This window comes from Ursus maritimus, unplaced genomic scaffold, assembly GCF_017311325.1.
Source record: "Ursus maritimus isolate PB19 unplaced genomic scaffold, ASM1731132v1 scaffold_16, whole genome shotgun sequence".
Taxonomy (NCBI): domain Eukaryota; kingdom Metazoa; phylum Chordata; class Mammalia; order Carnivora; family Ursidae; genus Ursus; species Ursus maritimus.
Window position 1 is genome coordinate 40127567 of NW_024424008.1, and position 14689 is coordinate 40142255.

General features: G+C 50.8%; 1 protein-coding gene across 3 annotated transcripts in view; it reads right to left on the bottom strand.

Moving 5' to 3' along the window:
* FLI1 (Fli-1 proto-oncogene, ETS transcription factor) overlaps positions 1 to 14689 on the bottom strand; it is a 120512-nt gene that overhangs the window by 76381 nt on the left and 29442 nt on the right. The gene's annotated exons all lie outside the window — the stretch shown is intronic.

Consider the following 14689-nt stretch of genomic DNA (forward strand, 5'->3'; position numbering starts at 1 on the left):
TTCTTCGCCCCTACCACATTTCTACTTACATATTCATTTGTGCAGAAGGGCGACCAATGTCTCCCCTGGCTAGACTAAACTCTCTGAAGGCAGGGAGTCTGGGCTCATTTGTTCAGCTAAGAAGCCAGGAGTTGGCCTGGCAGATAGTAAGCACTCCATAAATACTTGTTGCCTGAGTGCATTCCAGACTTTTAATCTAGCGAATCACGTAGAACACGTGGGCCTGGGTAATGGAGACTCGCCGTGGTTCTGTCTGCACATGGGAGTTTCCTGAAAAGCCTCTCAACAGTGCAAGGTTGCGCCCCGCATCTTCTCCAGGAGGAGGGTGTGGCAGGATACCACACTGACCACCCGCTGGCTGGGTGGAGAAAGGAGGGCGCCCTGAGCTTTATTCTGGTCTCTCAGGACTTACTCTAGCTTTTGGACAAGTCTCTCCATGTTTGGGTGTCTTGATGCACTGTTTGGTGCAGCGGGTGTCCCATTTGCCACTCCAAAATTACACTGTGAGCCGTCTACTTGAACATTTTGAAATCCCGAAATGAGAGGTGATTCTGAAGTTCAAATCATGGTTACTATTTCCAGCACTGTGGGTTTCTAGCACGTGGCCGTGACCCTTGGGTTGGGCCGAGTGATTTTAATACCACTTCGCTCAGGAAGTCTTTTACTCGACACTGGCCCTTTAACAGAAGAAGGCCTGCTCAGTTTGTTAACCGCCCTTTCTTACTTGACCTCTTGTTTTGTGGTGCAAAAGTTACACAAGCAGACGGTTGGACACGCATGCTGGCTCGTTGGTGTTTTTCTCACCGACGTCTATCTGCAGCTGTACCCGGAGATGAGAGCACCCTGCGGAGACACCCCCGCAGTCAGGTCTCAGGGTGCTCCATCGCCCTGGGCAGCCCCAGAACGCTGCGGGGCTACTCTAGCAGGTTGTCAGCAGCACAGGAAGCAGAGGGCATGGCTCATGTACATGTCACCGTGTGGCTTATGGTCACAGCCTCACCCTACCTTCCAGCCTGCACAAGCTGCAAGAGCGACAGGAAACGGCCGAGGGTATATATAGCCGCATTGTGTTTATCCAAAGGTGCTGTTTTGCACAGATTATTATGAACTTTTTCACTGGGAGAGGACATGGCATCTGCCTTTTCCGCAGGGCCTCCTGAGGTGCTTGTAAAATTAATCACTCCACCTGAGAAGGAAGAGGGACATTACGCCTTTTGGGTTTCTTCCTTTTCAAGGTGAACAGACCAGTGCATTTTCTTTTCCAAAGGATTTCCGGATCCATTCAGCCAAGGCTCAGAAAGGATGGGAAACAGCAATGGAAAAACGCAGGATTTTCATGAGCCTCTAAATACAACCCATCTGGGAAAATCATTCATCCCATAGATTGAGTTTCCCCTGAAACGCATTAATTAGACTTCCCTTCCCCGCCCCCCCCCCCCACATTCTCCTGGCAAATAAATACGTCCATCCCTTCCTAGTATAGCCCGCACACAGCCCTTGGTCTAGCTCCCTGGAATCCTATCGGGGCAGAGCCCACAGAAAAGTTGTGGGTGCCCAGACTCGCAGGGCCTGGCCCCACAGACCACCTTTGTTCTCAAACAGGACCAGTCAGGAGGACAGGAAAAAGGGTCCTCGTTCCAGCCCCTCCCTCAGAGCAGAGCCATTCTGCACTGCTTTGGATGTGACCTCCTGGGGGTGCCAGTTTATTTATCGAGTTCTAGACTAAAGTGCATATGCTCGAGCCGGGCCCTGGCTTTAGCAGCTCTGATTGACCCTGTCCCACCTGCTGAAGAAACTCGGGGGTGAGCATTAGGAATAGCGGGTCACTGAGATGCTGGTCTCATAAAGGCGGGCCTAAATGCTCCGATCTAATGCGCGTGCTTGGGGACTTGGGGCACATTAGGAAACGGCTCTGAGATTTGGGTTTCCATCTGTAAAATGGGAATGATGAGGTTGTGAGCAGTAGACAAGAGAATCTGAGTAAAGTTGGTAGCCTCGTACCCCTGTGAGGGAGTGTGAGGCATGGCAGTCAGAGCTGGGGTAATAAGAATACGAAATCACAGTGGGACTGTGGAGCAGAAGAATCCTGGGGAGGAGAGACCCCGATTTCAAGACTTTCAGCTTTTTTTGTGCTAAATCAGTCAGCTACCTCATTCAGCACGAACGGACGCTGTATTCTGACGCTGGACCTGCTCCGAGGCCAGGTTCCCCACCGTTCCTCAGAGCAGCCTCTAAGACAGTGCCACTTCATAAATGCGGTCTTGGTTCTTCCTATTCTGAGAAGATGTTCAAGTTGTATGATGCATTGTGAAAAAATAGGCACCAACATTCTGGAGGACAGTTTCAACGTTTCCTCAACCTCCCGGTCCCACCAGCCAAGGCCCGGGATGCGGGCCTCCAGGTGGGTTCAGAAGGACCCAGCTCAAGAAGCAAAGGTGAATGCTTGTTTCCTATCCTTTCAGAAACGGGGTAGGTGTTTGAGGCTATTTTGTATGCTTTCTACTTGGCACCAAGAGGCCAAAGGCAGTCAAAGGGATCCAGATTTGCCCAGGACCCCTTAGTGGAGGCAGACGGCCCCTGGGGACCCCCGCCCCCATCTGCCTCCAGCCTGACCCTCTCCCACCTCTTTCACTGCATGGAGTCCCAAACCATTGTTCAGTCTCATGATTCAAAGTTGAGCGCACAGTGGCAGGGGCCAAAGCCTGTGGCTATGTGCGCCTGAGATTAAGAATTTTATCTGATCTTCAGCAACTTGCAGAGGAAATCCTGTTCCAGAACTCAGAGCCCTGAGCGAAAGGTTGCCAGCAGTTCTTCCCTCCCACCTGCGAGATAAATCAGGACACCTGAAATGCTAACATGGGCTCATTGTTTATAAATATAATCATCTCACTTCCTGTAACGCCATGAGTCCCTCCTTCTACCTTTTTTCTTTTAAACACGGCATAACGAAGTCTCCTGGCAGAGCCTGGTTGGGTGTCCTCAGCGTCTCCTTGGTGCGGGGTCACAAGGCAGAGGCTGCCAGCATCACATGCTCCCTTCAGATGAAACTCCACGGTGACTCTGTCTTTAGGATTAAGATTCCCATAGAGGCCCAGCAAGTTCGTCAGGAACCGAGACAGGCACAGGCCGCTGTATCACCGACGTGAAGGCTCAATGTGGGTCTCACCTCCTTGAACCAGAGAACCCTGGGCAGAAGGGCACATTTCTCTGGTGGTTGGAGACGAGGTTGTGGAGAGCTGTGGGTTCCTTTCATTTCCCTCACCCCACCCCCGAGCCAGAGGGCTAACTGAATGAGGTTTGTTTGACATGGTTTATGATATCCTGCCCCGTGATGTGAGTAACGCAGGATTCCCTCCTATTCAGGAAAAGTTGGTGATGCCTGCTGGTGTAAACTGGGGAGGGGAAAGCCGATACTCCCTGTAACTGAAGGAGGGACTCCCCAAGACAGAATCTGCTGGAGGGTCTGCCCTAATTCTGATCCTTCTCCCACCACTCCTCCTATCATTTCCTTCACTGCCAAGCAAGAGCAGATCTGCTGATCGGCTCGCCCCCAAGTCTGCCCAGAGCTGTGCTGGGTGCCTGTGGGCAATACACCAGAAAGAAAAGGCATAGAACTTGCTGAAGGGACCTCATACTCCCAGGGGCCACAGGAATTACAGAGGTGATGATGTGAGACACATGTAAGAGCATCAGCTTACCGGAGAACCACCCAGAAGCAGGCAAGAAGGGGAAGTCAGGTTCTAGATCTGACACCACTGAGGGGTCTGACCTCAGTACCCTCACCTGGGCAGCAAGGGGGCTCCCAGACAATTCCTAAGATCTTTCTGGATCTGGCATTCCATGAGTCCGTGACAGCCCCTGCCAAATGATCATTCATTAAGGATGAAGCCAGACCCTGCAGCCACCTCACGGGAAACTGGGGGTGCACTGCCTCCTTTGTTCCCTGGTGCCGGCGGGGGGTGAACCGTGGCCACCGTGCTTGCAGGGAAGAGCGAGTCTGGGGCGCCGCTGGCTCCCTGCCTGCCCCTCCTGATTCCTCTCACTGCAGAGCTACTCTGCTGAAGGCCCACTGGACCGAGCCCCTTTCTTGTTTTGTTTTGTTTCAGCTTGGGAGGAAAACGAACTTGCTAGTCAGTATGGAACTGTCCTGAGGGGAAGTGGGTGCTGGGAGGGAACCTTTACTTCTGCCCAATGCAGGCCGGAGAAGAGAGCGGGAATGCCGCTCCTCTGCCCCGTCAGCCCCGCACCCCTCTACTCCACTAACAAGCGGGGAGCAAAGCGAGGCCAGGCGGGGAGGTCAGGTGCCCATTCTGCTCTGAGCTGGCCACGGCCGGCCCCTGTGCCGCTGGCTGCAGGAGGGAGCAAGAGCTCGCTGCATCCCTCTCTCCCCAGCTGTACATTCGGGGATCCCACATGGGGACCTAGAAGTCCACCCTGGTGGGAGTACTTCCATCATGGAAATAGGGAACCGTCACGCAAACCCGGAGAGCTGGGTGTTGAGTATTTATCAGCGCACGTGGTTGGATTTACCTGCTTCTCAAGCCAACGGCCACTACCCAGGTCCTAGCACAGGGATGTGCTCAGGTCTCGACTGACTTCGTCCCCCCCGGAGGGCAGCAACGGGGCCTGGCTGCTGAGAGGAGCCGCTAGGCCTCCAGGTCCCTTATTCTCTCTCCCTCGGAGACTTCAAGCAATTTTCTGTGGCCGCTTTTCTAACCCATAAGCAATAAAATATACACTACCCGTCACTAGGGATTGAGGGGCTGCTATGTGCCGGGTGCAAAACCGAGCACCTTATGTTAAGTTTTCTCATCCAATTGTATCCCCACCACAGCCTGAGGAAGTCATTTCCTCGTCTCCTAGCTCAGGAAGGTGAAGCTTGGGAGGTCACCCAGCTCACAGGGCACAGAGCTCAGACCTGAACTCAGATCTGTCTGATTCCAAACTGTGCTCCTTCCAAAGCCTTTCCACGACACCACCTGCCTTTTGTTAGTCAATAATATTATTCTTCCTCCTTGAAAATATATCCAAATGATATTACCTCGAGGAAGGACCTCAGGTATGGCACAGCTCCCGGGGCCACCATACCATCAATATTACCCTTTCCAAAGACAAACCACCCTCCCCCACAGGACACACTTCCTCTTCCCCCTCCTCTACCCCAGCCGTTGTCCCTCCCCTCCTTCAACCTCTACTCAGAACTTACTTCCTCCTTGAAGCTTTCTCTCATTAACCCCACCCAGTTTTGATCACTTCACCAACTTTGCTTCTTCTCCTCAAATACTCACACTCACATTTACACTAGATTTCTTTTGCCTTATTTTTACAACTGGAGTCCATCTGGTCTTCTTCATTGAGCTGCACCTTGCCCCTCTCTTTTGTACTCTTCCCGTGGTGCATGACAATGCAGACTGTCCACAGGGACATCTTGGGGTGGGCCTCCTTTGTCTGTGTCTGTGGGCCTATGAATGGCCTGTTCTTCCCATCCACAGCAGGGTGCAAGGACATTCTCTCAAAGAACTGGCCAAATGACTCAAGCACCCTCTTTATTCTGGCCAAAGATGGTACAAGTGTGGAGCTTGGGCAAGAGAAAGAGCCTCGGCCAGTTGCATGTCACTCTGGGAATTCTCCTCTCCAGACCTAACATGCAATGAAACTTCGGAAGACTTTGTTTTCCAGTCTTGGGCCAGACAAGGACTTGATTCTCTCTTAAAGGGTCTCAGGATTTCTCCTCACGTCCTTCCTACTCCCTACTCCCTCAGATTGACTTGTTGGTTGAAACTAGCAATGGAGTAGGAGTTTGGGGCTGGGGCGGGGGAGGTAGCTTTCTGTTTGATCGGCGGTGTCTGCAGAGTATGAGTGCATTGGTGAGTATGAGTGGGTGTTAGCTGGGGAGATCGGGGCTGAGACAGGAGCTGGGACACAGTTACATAGGTTACTATGTGCTTCAAATTTCCCCAGTGGACTCAGAGTGGAGGCTGGACCTTGGGTCTTCTGGGGGAAGATGCCAGTAATGTGGTAGTAACAGCTGGTCTGATTTGCATTTGGGAAGCCAGACTGTTTCAGACAGCTCAGCTGATGCAGGGAGCCATTCCTCTGAGGGCCTTCCTGGCCAGTGAGGGATCCTTCCTCCTCCCAAGCTCCTCTCCTTCCCTGTCCCCTACTCCCCCCGTGCCCTGAACACATTGTAATTCCCTCCGATCTAAAGACCCAGCTGTGATCATCGCGCTCCCTGCTTCTGGCTTCCTGACACGTTCACAGGCGTCCCTCCCGCACGGCCTACTGCTTTTAGACTGGCACACACAGTTTTCACAAGAAGGGTTTTTGTGGTTTGGGTTTTTTTCCTTCATAAGTTTGCAGCTGCTAGTTTTGAAACCACCAGCCCTGGGGCAACTCAGTCAAATAGAGAGCAAGAGAGAAAGAAAAGGAGAGAGAAGAAAAGGAAGGATAAAAGATGTCTGTAAATCATGTATTACATGCAAAAGGTCTGTGTGGAAGCCTTGTCCTTGCTTTGCCTTCTCGGCCAGGCTTCTGTGAGCGGAAGGCTCTTGGACACCGTTAGGTGGATTCGACAGAGGGTGCTTCTTACCCCAGAGCCCCTGGCTGCCTGCGCTCACAGGTGAGGTGAGGAGCTGACCTTTCTGGTCATGCTCTGAAGGGCACCCGCCAGCTTCCCACGTCCTGCTTGAAGATGTGCGCTCGTGTGGACATACAACGCACGCGTGCTGGGGCCAGAGGAGAGGAGAGGGGGAGGGAGACACAGGGAGGCCCTGACTGAGTTTCTGAGTGTTCTCTAGGGATCAAGTTCAGGCTCACCTAGTGGGGGTTACTTCACATGTGAAAAATAAGTACAGTTGACCCTTAAACAACGTAGAGGTTTGGGGCGCAGAACCCTGCACAGTTGAAAACCCACCTCTACCTTTGACTCCCCCAAAACTGAACTACTAACAGCCTACTCTTGACCAGAAGAAGCCTTACCAGTAACACCAACAGCGATCCGCACCTATTTTGCTGTTATATGCATTTATATACTGTGTTTTTACAACAAAGTCAGCTAGAGAAAAGACGACATCGTGAGGAAAATCCTCAGGAAGGCAGAACACTTGTACGCGGCTTTACTGGAAGCCACCAGAGAAGACCGTGGGCCCGCGCAGTTCAAACGCGTGGTGCTCAAGGGTCAGCTGTACTTAGCTGAACACAGACTTGAGGCAAGAAGAAGAGCCAGAAATACACGAATCCAGAAAAAACTTCACATTCAGGTCTTCCCTTGCCCCTCCCACATTCACTGCATTTGTGGCAGCTAATTATAGTTTTTATCTAAACCAACAGAACACCTAGAGGCACAGCCTAGAGTCAAACCCGCGGGCGTGGAGGCTGTCAAGATGGCGAGCGGTCAAGCTTGCTCTGGGTGGCTTTTGCGTGTCTCCTATTTGCTGGCATCTGGCCTTGAGCCCCATAGCTCTCTGTGGACCCTGATGAAGGCACTTTTGCTGGTAGTTGGAGGGAGAATCGTGGTCATACTACCAAGGAAATGAGAAAGGGTTGGTCCTCCAAATCAGGCCTGCTTTGACTGAGAGGGCCGGGACGACTCTGGGCTGTGGAGAATCTCTGTCTCCATAACCCTTTATTGGCGCCTCTCCTAGAACAATGAACCCATTCCAGTTTGACATCAGAATTATTTGTGGTCGGGTTTCTCCTCACTCACTCTCTCTACTCGCTCCTCACCAAATTTCCTGGGGGGTCTCTTGAGGGCTTGGGGCATGTTCTCTTTGCACGACCTATAAAGCTACCCAGCACAGTGACTGTTTCGCCTGGAGGAGGAGCTCTACAGAGATACTTATTCAATGGCATTGAATGGAATACTGGTCGCCATACTGTCTTATAAAAACATGTACTGATTTTCCTGTCACCGGCAACCTAAAATCTAATTCTCTGCAGCCTGCTACAAAAGTTTTTGAAGAGTCAACTCCTAACTATTTTCCAGCTTCCCTCCATACTTTTGGCTCCCTTACTAATAGGGCACGTTCTTCCCCACGTTCATGGTCCCGTTCATGCCTCTTCCCTCTCCCTGGAATACCCTGTGAGGTAAATTCCAGATCATTGTCGAAATCAACTCCATTGTTCCCTGCACCCTGTGAAGCCATCCCCAACTCCCTCAGCCCTTTCCAGCAGGGTTAGTTGTGCCTTCAGTTGGTTTCCTGGGACACCTTGTACGTCTTGTGAAAGCACGTTCTGGTCTTTCGTGTGTGAGTGTCCATTGATGCCTGTTTCTGTCACGAGACTCTGAGTTAATCAAAGGCAAGGGCCCTGTCTAAGGCATAATTGCATTCCCAATGCTGCACACTCCCCAGAAATAGTAGGTGCTCAGTAAATGTTTGATCACTAAATTACTGAGAGAAGGAATGGGCTCCGTTCATCTCTTCCTTGGAATCTCAAACAGAGCCTTCCTACCCCTGTCCTGCTTCTTTCCTTCTCTTCCACACGTGGGCCACCTCCTGACACTCAGCCCATATATGGTGCAGGGGACGCGGTTCTTTTATTTCCATCTCTGAAATGTCTACAGCCTCGTGCACAAAGTTCCACAACATTAACCATCACCATTGCTACTCGTCATGCTCCTGGGCCTCCAACGTTTGTAAAGATCCTGATTCAGGCCCCTTATTACCCGAAGACGTCGACACCCACAGAGCTGAGCCTTCCTGGATCACAGCATACCTCCCCCATGAAAACTCCCCATACCAGTCCAAACCCACAGCCATTTTCCTTTCCTTCTGGATTTTTCTTTTGGCTTTTCTTGCTTACACTGCCCGATTCCTCACTCGCTTCTCTGTTCTCTTTAATGACTCCACTGTTGTTTTGGACTTGTATGCAGTTGTCATGGATATTTTTTTTCTCCCGATTCTCTGCGGACTCCCCCACGGTTCACATTACTCGATACATGATCAGAATACACACTGAATGACCGCGTTCGATGTTCCGACGTGGACGCTCTGTATCCCGCATCACTCCCCAGACCCTGGGTTTTCCCAAGGGAACTTTACCTTGCTCGACTAGCTGCTGCTGGAGTAATAGTAATTAGCCACATCTCCCTGACTATAATTTCTGTGATGGACTAGATCGCCAATAATTTACACATTTTTGACCCACATCATTTCACTTTCCTGTGGAAGCCATACCACTCGGTTTCTTGGTTGGAATTATTGATCAAAACTGTAGCATTCTTCCCAGCAGAGAGAGCTGTCTCCCCTGGAGGCTGAGCAGGCCTATCCCCGCAGAGTTTGCTCCTACCCCAGGGCCACAGATAAGAAAGTGAATGCTCTATGAGAGGGCCAACTGTCGCTAAGTAGGCCAGGTGGGTTTTTTGATGTCTGCAATCAGCAAATTGGTGTCTGCAGCCTGTTCTGCCTCTTGTCTGAACGTGGTCCTCCTCCTGCACTCCTACCGAGGTGCTTTCCCCTCTGTGGGTTGAGCCTCTCTAAAAAGCATCCTTTCGTCAGTTCTCCTCTGCCTTCTCTCCTTCCCCTCCCCCACACCCTGTCAAAACTTGCCACGTTTGCCACAGTCCCAGGACCTTGCTAAGCTCAGCTCATATAGTCAATGCAGTCACTCAAGTCATGTCAACGAGTGTTACATGAGGTTCCTGGAGACTCAAAGAAATGAGTTCAGTGTGACCATTTCAGGCAGACAGGATACTGGTGGTGAAGTCTCGTGGGGGTGAATCTTCCCGAGCCTCTCACTAGGGCTACCCGGGACACCTACATCTAAGGCTGGCTGTGGGCCCGGGAAAGCTTCCCCCATCCTCTCTCTGCTCCAGGGAGTCTCTGACGCCAAACCTAGTTGGTGGGGTTTTAGGCTGGAAGGGTAGGAGAGGAGGTCCCCCAGTAAATACCTGGCCTGAGTCACCTAGCTTGGCATTCGGGGTTTGGAACGTCATTCCATTCCTTCGTTCCTAAAGCTGACCTTCTAGAGAGTTTGGAGCTGGCAAGTTTCAGATTCATTTGCGTCAACATGTTGTTTGGTTAATGCAGCTGAGCATCTAAGCCCATTTTCTTAGAAACAGGAAATCCCAGTGTGCCAAGAGTAAACAGATCCCAGCCCCCAAAGGTTCGAGTTCATTTAGGAACTCCCTGACCACAAGGGTCTGTGGGGCTCTGTGCTTGAGCCAGGCTCGCTCTCCTGCCCATAACTGATCTTGCACAAAGAGATGGTCTCTCTTCAGCTCAGCGGCTGGAAGAGCTGTGAGGGGAGCCATGCTCAAGGGCTGCTGGGGATTGGTTAAGGACAGGATCCCAATGTCAAACATAGCACAGAAGAGTATCAGGGGTCTCTTAGAACTCAGCAGGTGTTTCCCCTGGGACCCCCACCACAGAATCTTTGACTCTAGGTGCTTCCTTTTTATCCTCTGTATCTTTCAGGACAGCAGGGATCTTGTGTGTTGTGGTTTTTTTTTTCAATGATTTTATTTATTTATTTGAGAGAGAGAGAGAGAGCACAGCAGGGGTGGCCACAGAGGGGGAGGGAGAAGCAGGCTCCCCACCGAGAAGAGAGCCTACTGCAGGGCTCCATCCCAGGACCCTGGGATCATGACCTGAGCCCAAGGCAGACGCTTAACTGATGGAGCCACCCAGGCGCCCTGGGGTCTCGTCTGTTTTATTCTCCATCCTACTGCTACCTCCAGTACAGTCCCCGGAACAGGAGGCACTAAGTACTTATCAGTGGGATGAATGAATGATTAAGTGGCACCATGTGAGTCAAGGCATTAATGAAGAGCTTGACTGCCCCAGCTTTGCAAGGCATCCTGCAGGGGTGAGCCAACTTAGGGCTGGTCCTGAGGGGCACACAGAGGATTCTCATTCACACACTTGTCAGCACCGACTGGGAAGGACTGATTCTACCAAAGTGGCCAGGAGGTTCCAGGTTCTCGAGGTTAGTCGAGCAAGCTTGGGTTAGTGGGGGCCTGAGGAGAAGAAAATTGTTGGCTGGTGGCGGGGGAAGGGCAGGGGGTGGCCAGAGGGCCTCCCCCTGCCGAGGCCTGCTCCCTCGGCAGACAAAGAGTCCTCAGAAAGCTACCTTCCCAACCTCTGCCACACACGGAGAAGGCGAAAAGGGCCTGGGCTCTTGCTGACAACGAGCCTGCTGACCTGCTGCTGCGAGGGGCCGGGGAGTGGCAGGCAGCTGTACCAGACGCTGGGCTTGCTGAGCAGTAACTGGGGAGTCTGACAACGGAAGAAAAGAGGCAACTCTTCTATTATTAGTAGTTGCTTTCCACGTATGTGTAAGTCAAACAGCATATGCAAAAAGAGGCCTCGTGGCAGCAGGAAATTCAGAGTTGTGGGTGTCTTTGCGCTATCAGATCAGGTCCTGGGTTTGCCTGTAATCCGGTCTCTCGGGCTTCCATGGGGCGAGGCCAGGGAGGTGAGCTAAGGCTGGCCCCGCCTCCTGGGCCTCCGGTTTTATGACTCAAGGGGGACTCTGTGACTTTTTTAACATCTCCTTTTCAGCATCTCATGTGGCTTTCTTTCTAAAGGCTATAAAGAATATTTTATTGAAATAGAAAAGAAGTCTAGCCCTGTTACAAAAACATGCCATCCCAGGCTCGGAAACTGGGGAGGACCAAAGTGACATATACTTAAAGTCCAGCACTTAACACTCTTTTAGTGATTTACTGTACATCCATTAGAAATGGGGATGTAGAAGAGTTTTAATGATACAGGAAATATCCATAATTTAGTAATAAGAGAGAATAAAAGGAGGCTGCAAAACAATAAGATTCTGGCTACATAAAAATAAAGCATATGTGGGGGGCGCCTGGGGGGCTCAGTCGGTTAAGCCTCTGCCTTCGGCTCGGGTCATGATCACAAGGTCCTGGGATTGAGCCCCGCATCGGGCTCCCTATTCACTGGGGAGTCTGCTTCTCCCTCTGCCCCTCCCCCTGCTCATGCTCTCTCTTTCTCTCTCTCTCAAATAAATAAATAAATAAATAAATAAATAAAATCTTAAAAAAATAAGGTATCTAAGTCTATATATTTACATTAAAGGGACTGGAAGGAAACACATCAACACATTAACAGGTTGCTTTCTGGGTTGTGGGACGATGGGTACTTTTGCATTTTTCTTCTGTGATTTTTCGTTGTTTTCCCAATTTTATACAAAGCTGAGGTATGACTTTGGAAATCATTATTTCAAAAAAATACTTTAAAAAGGCACAACGTATTTAACAAGCAAAAGAAAATTTTCAGCCGCAACACGGAAAGAAAAGAAGTAGGTAGCCGCACGTGCGGTCGGTACGCTAAGGGAGCCAGCTCTCCTGGCGTTGGGAGGATGTCGATGGACCTTCCCTCCCGTCCCTGACTCTCTGTCTTTCCTCCTTTCTCATCCCTACACAGGTCTGCTCCTTCGAACTGATCACTGTGCACTGTTCCCACAACACCTTGCTTTGCTGTGACACCTGTCTGCCTGGCATCACTTCTGGTTTGTTTGAGGAAAGCAAGAGAAGCTCTGGAAGCAAATGAGGCTGTGATGAACATAGCTCAGCTTCCAAAGCCCAGGGTGAGTCTCGCTGGCCCCTGGAGAGCACCTGAGCTCTGTCCAGTTCCATAAAGCTCATGCTTTCTGCACCCAGAGCCCTCGCTGCTCGCCGCCTTGGCGTAAAGCACCATTTGCCAGTTAATTAGGAAGATGTCAGCGACTCCCAAGTGCGCACCTAGTAGAAACTGGTTGCCCTAGTCTCGGGGAGAACTTATTCAAGTTGTAAGTAAATAATAGACACACCCACACATGTGCTTTGTATAGATGTACACAGAGATACATATATACACACATACATACGGACATGCACATATCAGACACATACAAAGGAGAGAAGAGGGGACAGATGGAGCAAACACCCCATTTTGTCCTCCTGGCGTTATGAAATGGTCCATTTTCTTCATCTAACTGATGAGGAAACCTAGAGTCACAGGGCCAGAAGTGGCAGAGCTAGAATTCGAACCCAGTCCTGCCTGTCTGCAAAGCTCTCAGCCAGAGCGCCTCTCTCCCTCTAGCGTTGCTGTCCCGGCAGCCTGCTGTGGTCGCGGTGTGTCCTAAAGCTCCTTAATTACTGGGTTCGACCTGGTCTCCAGAATAACCATGACAGAATTTGTGGAAATGTTCGCAACAGCTCTTTACTTCCAGGTTCTGAGATCAGAAACGGAAGTTTCAAAATACCGAAAGTTCGTTTATGTTGAACATACGGCTTCGGCTAAAAGCAGGAAGTCCAAGAAAGCCTGATCTCATGAGATTTTTCAGCCCAATTTGGATCCACATCTGCACTTCTGGATTTTCCACTGAGTCCAACCGACCTCAGCTGCTCGGCAGCTCCTCCCCTTTCACGGACCCTCCTCGTCCCGCGTGGGGTACAGATAAGTAGTAAGATCTGTTGCTGTGAACTAAGATGTATCCAGTTCTAGGCCAGTTGCAAGGCGGTGACGGGGGTTAGTCAGCTAGAAATTTGAAAACTTTGCAAGGTTCCTTTTGTGAAGTTAAAAAAAAAATAAACCAAAACAAACAAAAGCTCTAAACAATAAGTCATCCGAATAATGGTCTCTGTTCTCGTCTCCAGGTGCAGGAAACAAGTGGAAAGGAATCTTGCCACCTCCTCCTTCCCATAGACCTGGCCTCCCCATTGGTTAGACTCCAGCCAGGCTGGAAGAGGAAGGGAAGGTGGTGGTGCTCAGCAGTGGCTTTGCCTGGCCAATTTTGGGGGAGCCCCAGAAGGCTGGGGAGGATCATCTCTATATCCCAAATCCCATGGGGAGTACATTCCCTCATATTGCAGATGAGAAATCTGAGACCAGGAGGAGTGAAGGGATTTGCTCAGGGTATACGTCGAGTTGAGGGCAGGAGCTGGGATTAGAACTCCCATCTACTCCAGCAGGCTCCTCTTTTTCCAGTTACAATAGCTGGCCTGCCTGCGTTTCAGCTTTCACATGACTTACTAGATGTCATAGAGTTTTTAAATGACAAGTTTAGAGTCAATGTTTTCTGGGGATGCCATTATCTATGAGGCTTCCTTGTTCAGAGGCTCCCAGGAACAGTCCCCTCCCCTTGCCGCCGGGATACATCAGAGGGCTCTTGGAAAACAAGAATCCTCAATGCATTGTGGGAGCCTCCTCCATTCACAGACTGGAGTGCATTCTCTTGAAGCATGACTTTAACCCAGCCTGGACTGAAACAGTCCAGGAGAGGTGACTTTCAGGGCCACGTCCTCTTCAGCCTGAGGGGCCCAGGCACACAGGGGTGACTGTCTTGCCTTGTAAACCCGTAGAAACTGGGTACAAAAGAGATGGGGCATGACACATCGAGCAGCTGTGTGGTCTTGAGTAAATTACTTAACATCTCTGGACCTCAATTTCCACTCTACAAGATGGGTAATTGCAATATATACCGCATGGGTTGGTGTGGGAACTGGAGGGAGCACACCCATGGATGCGGGCTCTTCCCGCCCTCCCCTGCAGTTCAACACTGCCCTTGGGATCAACCCTGGGGGCCTAAATGTCTTGGAAGCGGCCCCTCTGAGCCCCCGGAGATACTGCCAGAACTTGGAAGAAGCCTTCACATTCGCAGTATCCTTTCTTCTGGAGGAATTTCTGTACTTAGCAATCATTGAATAAATGCCACCTGACAGCAAAACCTTAATGAGTCTGCTTTT